This window comes from Notolepis coatsorum (genome assembly GCF_963971535.1).
Source record: "Notolepis coatsorum genome assembly, chromosome: 17".
Lineage (NCBI taxonomy): Eukaryota > Metazoa > Chordata > Actinopteri > Aulopiformes > Paralepididae > Notolepis > Notolepis coatsorum.
In genome coordinates, this window is record NC_140181.1 from 103340392 (window position 1) to 103352412 (window position 12021).

A 12021-nucleotide genomic window follows, 5' to 3' on the forward strand; every position below is an offset into this window, starting at 1 on the left:
TGGGTATGATTACCCCTCCTGTTGCTGGTGAGAGACTATTTTCAGCATTTTCCTAGTATCACATTTAATTAAAGGCTCAACCTGCAGGTGAAATGATGCAATTTAGTTCATTTTATGATGAATTGAAAATGGGGGACCCTGATGTAAACAAGACGAAAGTCTTTCCCTGGTCTGCATCCCCTTAACAATTGTGTGTATTGAAATGAGCCGTACTGTATTGTACCCATTCTGCAATCTGTTAATACAATTTTCAATCAATCAATCAATGATCGTTAACTGTAAAAAACGCATTCTGCATAATAATTCAGACTGTGTGTATATACGTATTTTTATTTACTTATACTTATTTGTACTTGTGTTATTGCAGATACCGCAGACAGTTTATTGCTATGCTTTTTATTCTGTTAATTGCTGCTTTTTATTCCTTTATTATGGTGTGGAGCAAACAGAGAGTAAGAATCCATTTGTTGTACTTCTGATCTGATCTGACTCGTTGTTTACGTTTCTGTTTAATGTACCCCGTGTCTGTTAGTTGGATATAATATCCCCGCTGGTTTTAAATAAATGTTTTCTCATGCCTCTCAGTGACCCATAGGCCACCCAGCCCATTAAACCGACTGTGTCGTACAGTATGATTCACCCTATAAACCGGAGCGGTGATGTCCTGAAAGGTATGTCGCCATTACTCTTCAGCTCCACATGAGAGTGAGAACAGTCCAAAAGATTCCCGGGATTCCTTTTCAGCTGATTCTTGGGCTCACGACAACGGTGACAAAAGTAACTCGGAGGGGGGACTGTATGTGGGAAGGGACATTCATTCTCCTTTCATCCTCCTTTAACACAGCCCCGAGGCTGAAATGAAGCCGAATTCGGACTTCTCTTTGTGCCACAGCCCACAGACCACAGTAGATCTGACTAACAGACGACCAAAAGGGGGGTGAGCACACAGTACAATAAAAGAAACGCACGAAGCAGAAAGGGGATGCGTCAGTGATAGTAATAATGTGTGTGAACAGTCCGAGAGGAGGCCTATGTTCATAGTCAACTTCAAAAACCTTAAAGGAACACTCCAACATTTTGGGAAATTAGCTTATTTGCCATCTACCCTGGAGTTAGACAAGAAGATACATACCCTTTTCTTCTCTGTGCATGCAGTAGGAGTAGGAAGACGTGCACCATTAGCCTAGCTTAGCGTCAGTCACTGGAAGTAGGTTCCTCCATTAGCCTATAGTTCCCAACGTCTTCCTACTCCTGCTGCATGCACAGAGAAGAAAAAAGGTATGTATTGTTGTGGGAGATTTATAATATAATATGAGCAAATAACTTTCCGAGTCCAAAGTTGAAATAAGAAATAGAAGATAGATTTAATTCCTCACTTGATCAATTGATAAGGAATGCCCAGTTGGAAATCAGACCAGTGTAAACAAACGTACTGATCACAAAGTGAGAGCGATGTCTCGTTTGAAAACACAGTTAATACACAGTTAATACATGCATATGACGTGGAAGGGGCTGGAAAATTACCCTGAGGGTTGGCTGAAATGACCTATTATGACTGTCTTTTAAGGAAACAAAGCAGTTCCCATAACAGTGTGACTTACGGCCTTATAGCCTCCAGGGTCTAATACACTTTACAAGGATACAACCAATATTGTTGTGACTGGCTAAATAAGTGCTTCTCTTAAAGAGAGACGCACACATATTACGTTGATATATGATGACATCCCCTCTCATACAACACCACAATGGTATGATAATATATTTCCACGACAGTATCTTCTTGTCTAACTCCAGGGTAGATGGCAAATAAGCTAATTTCCCAAAATGTTGGAGTGTTCCTTTAACTCCAATACCCTCTCTGCTGGGAATGCTCCGTAACGTGTGTTTATGCCTGGTGCTTATAGGTTATATTTGGCCTTGTGTTAATGGAACGTTTACGCAGCGGCAACGAACTGTCCTATATATATATATATATATATATATTTTTTTTTTATGTGTCCAGGTTTTCGGAGAGGAGGACGGAGCCTTTGTGTTCGGACTCTGTGGGAGGTATATCCCGTCCCTTTCCAGCTGAGGAAATGACTCACAAGTGTGTGTGTGTGTGTGTGTGTGTGTGTGTGTGTGTGTGTGTGTGTGTGTGTGTGTGTGTGTGTGTGTGCTGAGTTTAGGTTTCCGCGTGTGCACTCAAGAACAGCCTTGGACACCAGTACACTGACCAGCTCCCACTGGTTTGACGAGCACCACGAACGTCACCACCACCACCACCACGGCTCTCACACTGAGTCATTCAACGGCCTTATCAGACTCCCCCCCCACACTGCTATTGCATCCGCTTGCTGAGCGATAGCAGTGACCATGTAGTGTGGAATGGGCATATGTTGAGTAGGGAGCTGACTGGAACCGGTCCAGGCTTGTCGTACCTATCTATACATGATACATGATGCATGTGATGTTTTAGAGGCAGACTATACTACTAGGTCATATTCAGGGGAAAGGGGCCAAATTGCCACACCATGTATCATTATATTGCCCACAATTTAGAAAGCCATGGATAGGAACACCATAGGGGCAAATCAATTCACCCAATAAATCTTCTCTGACAATCACTGTGACATATGAATTCCACTCATTATGGCAAATTAAACATTTCATCATCAGCCATATACAACAACATCCCAACAACAACACAGGAAACAGAGTTGTGCTGGATATAGATTCAAGATTCAAGAGTTTTATTTGTCACATACATACCAGGGCATACAGTGAAATGCGGGTGGCCATGCCCGCTTCGATTGTGCAATAATACTAATAATAAAATATACATAAAAAAACAGGTAATAAAATATACATAGAAATGGCATGATAAAATAGACATGCTAAATTCCTGAGATTGTTAGCTACGGATTTAAGGCACTGGGTCCTATGTACACTACTATACAATATACAGTTTTAACTCTATATCCCTATGCTATACGTGCTATATCTAAACTATACTATAGAAGAACCACATCGGTTCTTTCCTTAAAGTGACCTTTATTTTTCTCGTTCCTTTAAAGTGTCCTTTCAATTTTGTTTTAAAGTGTCCGTTTGTGTGTGAGCGATTGCAGCATGAGTGTTGTGTGTGTGTGTGTGCTCATATGAACTTGTGTGTGGAGAGTTCAGTGTTCTGATGGCCTGGGGGAAGAAGCTGAGCCGTAGTCTCTCTGTTCTCGTTGCATGTGTACATAGGCGCTTGAACAGGCTGTTGTTGGGGTGGTGGGGGTCTTTCATTATTCTGCAGGCTCTGGATTTGCACCTCCTGTTATATAAGTCCTGCAGACAGTAGTGCAATACCCGTAGTACACTCTGCTGAGCGTACCACTCTCTGAAGGGCCTTCCTGTCCTGTGCCGTGCTGTTTCCAAACCAAGCAGTGATGTTTCCAGACAGAATGCTCTCTACAGCCCCAGAGTAGAAGGAGTGGAGTATCTTCCCTGATACTCTGTACTTCCTTAATTGTCTCAGGTGATAGAGGCGCTGTTTTGCCTTTTTTACCACAGAGTCTATGCGTGTTGTCAGGTCCATGTCAGGTCCTCTGTGATGTGGACTCCCAGGTACTTGAAACTGCTCACCCTGTCCACGATAGCCCCATTTATCCACAGTGGCGTGTGTCCCCTGCTGTATTCTCCTGAAATCCACGATGAGCTCCTTGGTTTTACCAATGTTCAGGAGTAGGCTGTTATGCCAGTTCATCAACCTCCTCCCGGTAGGCCTTCTCGTCGTTGTTAGAGATCAGATCGTTGTTATAGACTACTTTAACACAGGCTACAAATCCAGAAATAATTCATTTAAATCTGAAGGCACAGAGAATTATTATTACAAAATTGATAATAGTTTTTATTAATATTTTCCCCCCAGTAGGCCTACTTTTGTTGTGTTTCACTTTTAACTTGACTGTTGCCACTGATTGATGTGAGTTTAATGTTGTGTCTGGAACGCAGTATATAAGTGCTGCCCTTCTTGGCCAGGTGATTTTAATTTACAAGCATTTTGACAGAGAATTCCCTCGGGCCAACCAAGGGCAAAACATCTGCCCTCAATATTTCTTCTCCATCCCCTCCCCTTGACACGGACAGAGCATAAATAAAGTAAGACTCGTCTTTGTCTGGATCTCCCGCGAGGAGGACATCCTTGTTTGACAGATGGATAATGTGACACGTTGAACTGTGAGGTGGGTAGACGACCCCTGGAAGACAACAAACCCCCCCCCCCCCCCCTTTCCTTCAGAGACGTCAATCAAAGACGACTCAAAGGACCGGGGCGTGGCCTCAAGAGGAAACGCTCATCATTTCACTTCCTGACAGTCCTGTAACCCTTTCACTGCCACACTACCAAAATGGTTAACCCTTTCACTGCGACAATACAGAAGGTTAACTAACCCTTTCACTGCCACACTACCAAATGTTAACACTTTCACTAGCACACTACAGGTTAACCCTTTCACTGTGACAATACAGAAGGTTAACCCTTTCACTGCCACACGACAAAGGGTCAACCCTTTCACTACCACAATACAGAAGGTTAACCCTTTCACACTACAGAAGGTTAACCCTTTCACTGCCACATGACAAAGGGTTAACCCTTTCACTACCACACTACAGACGGAACCGTATGTAGTGTGGTAGTGGAAGGTTAACCTTCTGTAGTGTGGTAGTGAAAGGGTTAATATAGATGAATTGGGATATCGACAGTCTTTGAAAAACATACACATTTCATCTATCTAGGTATACTATCATTTATCAGGATGCGGTTCAGAAATACTTAATAAAAGCACAAGAACTTCACAGTCGTAGGAATGTTTGACATACGGCTTTACACGTTTTTATTATCTTACAGCTCGGGGACATTTCTTAAATATCAGAACCTAAGATGAAGGGAACAGGTGCTGCTGCTGCCGCAAGTGTCATTCACGTCGTACACTTCACACACCAACGAGTATCAAAGGAGAGAAGAGAGGCTTCGGGAAAAAAACACCTTTGACGTGAAGCGTGCTTACGTGGCGCGCCCCCCCGTTCCAGTCGCAGCTTGTCCGCCTGCCCTGTGATGTCTATCGGGAGTGGGAGTTATAATGCAGGTTTTCTTACGGGGGAGAAAATAGCAGGCCTTTTCAGTTGAGATCAGCAGCCTCCCTCCCTCCCTCCCTCCCTCCCTCCCTCCCTCGCTGAATCACACAGAGACACTGCATCTGTACTACAGCGTGCCACGTGTCCTGCAAGCTCGGCCCGGCCCGGCCCGGCCACCATCTGCTCTGGAGACACAAGACGGGCACTTTCCTCCTCTCTATAAAAATGCAGCTGGATGAATCAACAGCTGTCAGAGGAGTGATTCTTCCAGAATAACAGGGGGGTGGAGGGAGGGGAGCACTGTATAGGAGAAAAAGAATGAAGAAGGGTTCAAATGTGCAGGGGAGGGGGGGGGGGGGGGGGGGCGTCGTGAGGGTACAGGAGGAGGACATATACAGCTTGCAGAACATCAAATAATATTCTCCTTGTTTCTAGCCAACACAGCTATACAGTAGAGTACACCTATCTTACATACAAGTAGATGAGGGGCGACAGTGGCTCGGGAGGTAGAGCAGTCGTCTGGCAATCCGGAGGTTCCCGGTTATATTCCCGCTCCTCCCGGGCAGCGTGTTGATGTGTCCTTGAGCAAGACACTTAACCCCCCCGATGAGCAGGTTGGCACCTTGCATAGTTGCCTCCACCGTCGGTGTGTGAGTGAATGGGTAAAATGTGAGTAACAAATTGTAAAGCGCTTTGGATAAAAGCGCTATATAAAAAAGCAGCCATAGATGTTAGTTATGAAAAAATTAAAAGAGTCAAGGTGCCATGGGCATTTGACAGCACAAGACCTGTCTGTACGTTACGCCACGTTTGAATCACGTGGGATATCTGATCGGTCCATATCGTAATTGGCATTTTAATATAGGGGTATTGGAGTATACTACACATCCTGTGTAATCTTTGTGGTGAGACCGCTAAGATCAATACTAAGTTTCTTTTCCAAGAAACCACGATGACATCCATGAGCAAAAAAATATTTGGTTCACAACTAATTGCATTTGAGATGTAGCTACTAGCTACTATCAATTATCTCAATTTAGACACTGTGGCCCTGAGAGACGAATCTGTCACGGCCTTTGCAAACAGTGGAACGTGTGAGTGTGCCGTTAAGAGAGGGAGCCTCCGTGCGCTGTGGATTTGTGGCACTGAAAGAGTCCGAAAGGCTTATTTCTCAGAAGCATGACCTTCGCTCCTTTCTCGGTGTGCTTCAGACATTCCTCTGTGTTCTGTACATATGGAGACCCACGTTGCAAAGCCTGCCAAGTTCAGAAGAGAATATACGACTACTGCAGATACACGGACAAAAGCATACACCCACACACATGCATTATGTGCCGATAGACATCTGTCAGCTTGCGCATGCCTGCACGCACACACACACACACACATTTGCATGATACATTTGTGTCCATGTTGGTTACCGATATAATCATAAGGAGATGAGTATTATACCAGATGCAGATATTTGCACAACTTCCCAGTAATGTATACTCACTAGGGTTGGGTACCGTTCACATTTGAACTGATACCGATACCTGTGAATCGATACCGGTACCAAACGGTACCTTTTTTCGGTACTTTAGTCTCTAAAAATGCTATCTACCTACCACACTTGTCCCGACTGCTTTGTTGTCGTTGAATCAAGTCAAATCCTATAGGTAAGCATGTATTGTGCGTGTGAACGTTGACGTGAACGTGCGGCACACATGAATCGGTACTCGGTAGTACCGACGGGATTCGGTCCATACCCTTAAAAGTACCGGATTCGGTACCCATCCCTAATACTCACTGTCAAAGAATGCAAACAAATAGAGCAGGCCAGGCAGACAGGAACACACTGACGCGCCAGATCAGATTCTCACATATTAACAAAACCAGAATATTAAAGCGTTGGGACAGCAGGGAGCGTGAAGCAGCTCTGCTGCTTTGATCGAAATTAAAATCACCCCCCCCCCTTTCCCTCTTCCACCTCTCTCTCTCTCTCTCTCTCTCTCTCTGTTTCTCTGCAGACACCATGGGCTCCAGGTGAGTTTCAATGTCAAAGACAAGTAGGTAATGCAATCTGTTCACTCTCACAGCCTGTGAGGTGTGAGTGTGTACGGTCCTACAAGTGTGTGCATGTGCAGCATGCATGTCTTTGTGTGTGTGTGTGTGTGCGTGCGTGCGTGTCTGCGCGCATGGGGTTGTGTGCTGTGTTTGGCGGGGGGTAAAGCTCATTCATCTGTCTGGTGTGATCACGGCTCTCTGAGACGGGGGCCTAGCCGTTGCTGCAGCAGCACTCAGCAGACTGTGATCTCCCAGATAAGAGTCATCCATCTGTCAGGCCAGGGTATAGCTGGGCTAATCACCCCAGTCATCTATCTCCCTCAATCAGAGGGTCTCCCTTCACTCTCCCTTCTCTCTATTCTCAGTCAACACCCCCCCGCCGCCCCATTTTCTCTCTTCAAATCCACCGTCTTTATCTTCACTCGTATCTGTACAGGCGGTACGAGATGCCGGGCGTACATGCGTTTGCGGTATTCATAATCTGCAAAGATTCACATGACGAGACCTTCACGAGTGTGTGCGCCTGGAAGGCCTATCTATATAAATGCACGTGTGTGTGTGTGTGTGTGTGTGTGAATGCAAATGAACGCGAGCTTCCAGGAGTGAGTAGGTAGCAGGTGGTGTGTACTTGAGGGGGCCCTGCCTTAACCTGTCAGATTAACCATCTGATATATAGGAGCCTCAGTGCAAACGCAAGCGCTTCCCCCCCCCCCTCATCATGTACTCTACACCTGGCGAAATGTTTCCGTTTTAAACATCAATCACAAGACGGTGAATGAGTTCATGTGTTTATATCTTTTGAATTACATTGTGCAGAGAATATCCACTTTGACTGGCAGATTCCCGGCGGGAACTACCTTGTTGTTTATAAAGGAGCATGACAAGATTTGTGTACAGTAGCCACGGCAATTTGACAGGGTATATTTACACTGGGGAATCCTGCGAGGATCCACAATAGGCTCCCACCACACAAACAAACAAGCCAAAACAATCCGTCTGTCTTTCTTTGTTGTTTTCGGCAATCTGTACTCGGTTTGTCATGATCAATATTGCAGAAGCCGCCCCCCCCCATTATTAATTCATCAGCATAAAAGCATGTGTGGCTTGCTCCGTGGTGCTACACTAACCCACGGGGGCTGAATAAAACCGCTTCAACGCTGAGGCAAACACGCTGTGTATTCACATGGGATCGTTTGATGGGGTTCGCTGTTTTTCCACCGCCTGTATTAATAGTGTATGTGTTGTATGCCCGTCCTCCTCCACTGCATGCCTCTCTGCTCTCTGGAGCTAACAGCAGGGCAGGTTTTTGCTAGTGGAATATTTATAGACGTGCATTAAAAGTGGAATCAAGGGGTTTAAGTGTACTGTTGCAACATAACTGCTGGTCCCTTTGTTTGGGCCTGTCCAAAAATGTCTCGCCCGGGGGCTGTTTGCGGTGCCAAAAGTGGGCCTACCTACACTCAGGAGCGTTTAAGTGATATCATACACTATAGCATCGCGTCAAAAGATGAAACAACGCAGGTTGACGCTCTCTTTGACAGGATGATTATTAGTGGCTCATTCTGTCCTCCTAGTGATTGGCCCAATACAAACATGTTTTTTTTAACAATTGTATCACACCACAACTACTTTTGTTGTTTAGTAGTAGAAATGACTGAAATATCAACCGCAAGAAATGCTAGATTTGACGGATCCTTCACATCTCTACTGGAGACAGGGGGGGGGGGGGGGTGAAAGATGAGCACTTGCATATAAAAGTATGTCCCCCATACGAAACAAACTTTTAGTGTATGACACGGTGATATTCACCTTAACTATACTGCCATCTTCTGGTCTTTGCTGTACATAGACACCAGGCAGATAAGTGAGACACAGCATCGCTACACAGGAAATGTCTTCCCACATTTACTGAAGACATAATTCACAATTCAACGTCTTCTGTCAAAATCAACGGTTGACTTTGATCAAATTCAAGGGTTGAAAATCATTGCATTGGTACAAAAAAAAATAGTATAATTCAATGCACAATCTTAAACCCCATCCCATCTGCACCTGTTTTTTTATATTCTCATATTTTTATATTCAGATTTTTACTTAATTTTTATTTTACTTTATCTTTATATTATGTATTTCTATTATCCTGCATATACCTGTACCCGCCACCTCCCCCATGCTGCTATGATGCCTGGATTTCCCCCAAGGGGATATCATCTTATCTTACAACATGATTGGTGGGTTCATCAATGGACATGAACAACAGGACAGCAAGTTTAAATAAGTCCCTATTTTATTAGGTCAAATTTAAAAAGGTGAAGATCATCTTCATCTTAAAAAAGCAAAAATAAAAGAAAACGCATAAAACAATCGAGTCTTTAAAACTAGTGTCCTATAAAATTCTGCACACAAAATAGATTTTTTTTTCATAATGTAGCTCATGTAAAATTCCAGATTACTTTGTGAAATTGATTTGTGGTTTGATTAAAGATCTTCAGCCTTATCCAAAAGATTAGGTTGAAAATATATGTACATGCTATCAATCTAAGAGAAAGGGATGTGTACAAATGCTAGAAATGCATTACAGTGTGCTCCTTACTTTCCCTAGAATTGCAAAATGGAAACACTTGAATAACAGTTTGAGCACTGCTTAAAGGGGCACTTCACCAAAAAAAAACATAATCTCACGACATCCAACAACTCTAAACATCAATTTTGTGTTAATTACAGCTAAATTAAATTATATTTTTTATTCTACATTATTTCATGGTGCTGAAAATTAACACAACACAATGAGTCAATGTCCTTGTCACTGGTGGCCATATTGAAACAAATTTACTCTCAATAACATAATTAATGTGCGCTACACTGTTGAGTTTTTGGATGTGTGAGATTATGTGCAAAATAAAATCGGTATTGTTTTTTTTGGTTTAATGCCCCTTTAATATTTTCTCTAAACATCACAACCTTATAATAATTGTTCATAATCCTTCTACCTTACTTCTCATACACACATGCACGATATGTAGAAAATATATACAAGAAAAAAGTAATGTGAGGTTTCTAATGGAGAAATTAACACAAAAACACGAACACAAAAATCTATACATACTTAACACAAAAAAAACAAAATTATTATTCAGTTGAAATCTTAAAAAAGAAATATTGTAAGCTACACACAACAAGAGCATGTTACAAAATGTAGATATTCACACAAATAGGCCAATGAATTGATTAAATATAGGCTATTGAATTTTAAACAACATACCGGTACATGGTTAGAAAATGTGTCAATGTGGGCAAATGGAGTGCAGCAACACGGAGGGTACAGGAGAGGACATACAGCTTGCAGTACATCAAATAATAATATTCTCCTTGTTTCTAGCCAACACAGCTACAGTAGAGTACACCTATCTTACATACACAGCCAACAATTACTGGTTAGGAGAGAAAAAAGAAAAAAAAATCCAAATCAATACTAAGTTTCTTTCCAAGAAACCACTATGACATCCCTGAGAAAAAGATTTGGTTCACAACTAATTGCATTTTGAGATGTACTATCAATATCTCAAGTTAGCAAAGCTTAAATTTGTAGCTGTCGATTGTTAATAGGGTTCAACCAATATATTGGGCAGATATTGGCCTTTTTTCAAATATATAATAGGCCAATATCATTTATTTTTTTATATATATAGGCCAGCTGTCATTAACTCTCTTTCAAGGCTCTAGTGGGCTCAATTTTAAGACTAGAGCAAAACATATGGTATCAAATGAAACTAGGGACCACAAGGAATCCATGAATACATTCATTTCATTATAGCCGACCGGGAAAGGGGCTAAATAATGCTCCACAATGTCAAATATTTTGAAGGGAAGAAATACTGCAATATTTAATGTCCAAAAGGTTATCAATATTTTGGCAAGCTAAATGTAAGCTACCTCCATGTTTATTTGGGTTAGAAACAAAAACAGAACCACAAAGACCCAATGAACAAGATAAAGTTGTCATTTGAGTTCAAGTAGGCTATAAGTTCATTTATTGACATATCTCAAACCCTACCCTCTTTTCTTGATCCTTCAATTACAACTGTTGCTTGCCTCGAAGCAACAGTTGTGATTGGAGGATCAAGAAAAGAGGGATGGGGTTAGAGACGGGTCCATGGAGACAATGAAATGCCTGAATATACTCCATGTACCACTTCATTTGTTGCGTTTTGGAGAGTTGTGCATTTACATTACAGTAGGCTTCTGTCCATTTCAGTTCAGTTTGTTCAAAATCTATTGCCTGCTGGGAACTCCATGATGCACGTATAAAATGTATTGTTCAAATGTTTTGTTACTGTAAATTTGACACAGAAAAAGTATAATTTAGCGTAACTAGATATCGGGGCACAAATATAAATCCTTGATTTACTAAGACTTGGTATCGGCCCTGAAACCCCCATATTGGTATAACCCTATAAGTGTTCAATTAAAAGTTCAACAATTTAGCTTAAGAAAGATTTTTGCCTTGTCACATGAAAAGTTTAATGCTGAAATGATCACTGATGGGACATTTCAGTCATTATTATAAATATATTTTTTATACTTGCAATATAAACAAATTGATGCCAACAATTCAAGGCAGTGAAACATCCAATAAAAAGGTGCGAAATCCAACCGACGTATAGAAAGGCTGGTATACTCACACCTCTGAAATGTACATCTGGGTCGGCATGATAGAAGTTGTTTTAAATTCCTAACAAAGAGTGCCTGTTCTAGAAAAGCTTTTTCGGAAAAGTCAGGGTTTTTCCTGCATAGAAAATTTGGAGGCGGCCACCTCTGTAGATTCCTGGGCCACCACAGGTAAAAAAAAATGCTCAATGTTGGCAAAAAAAACAA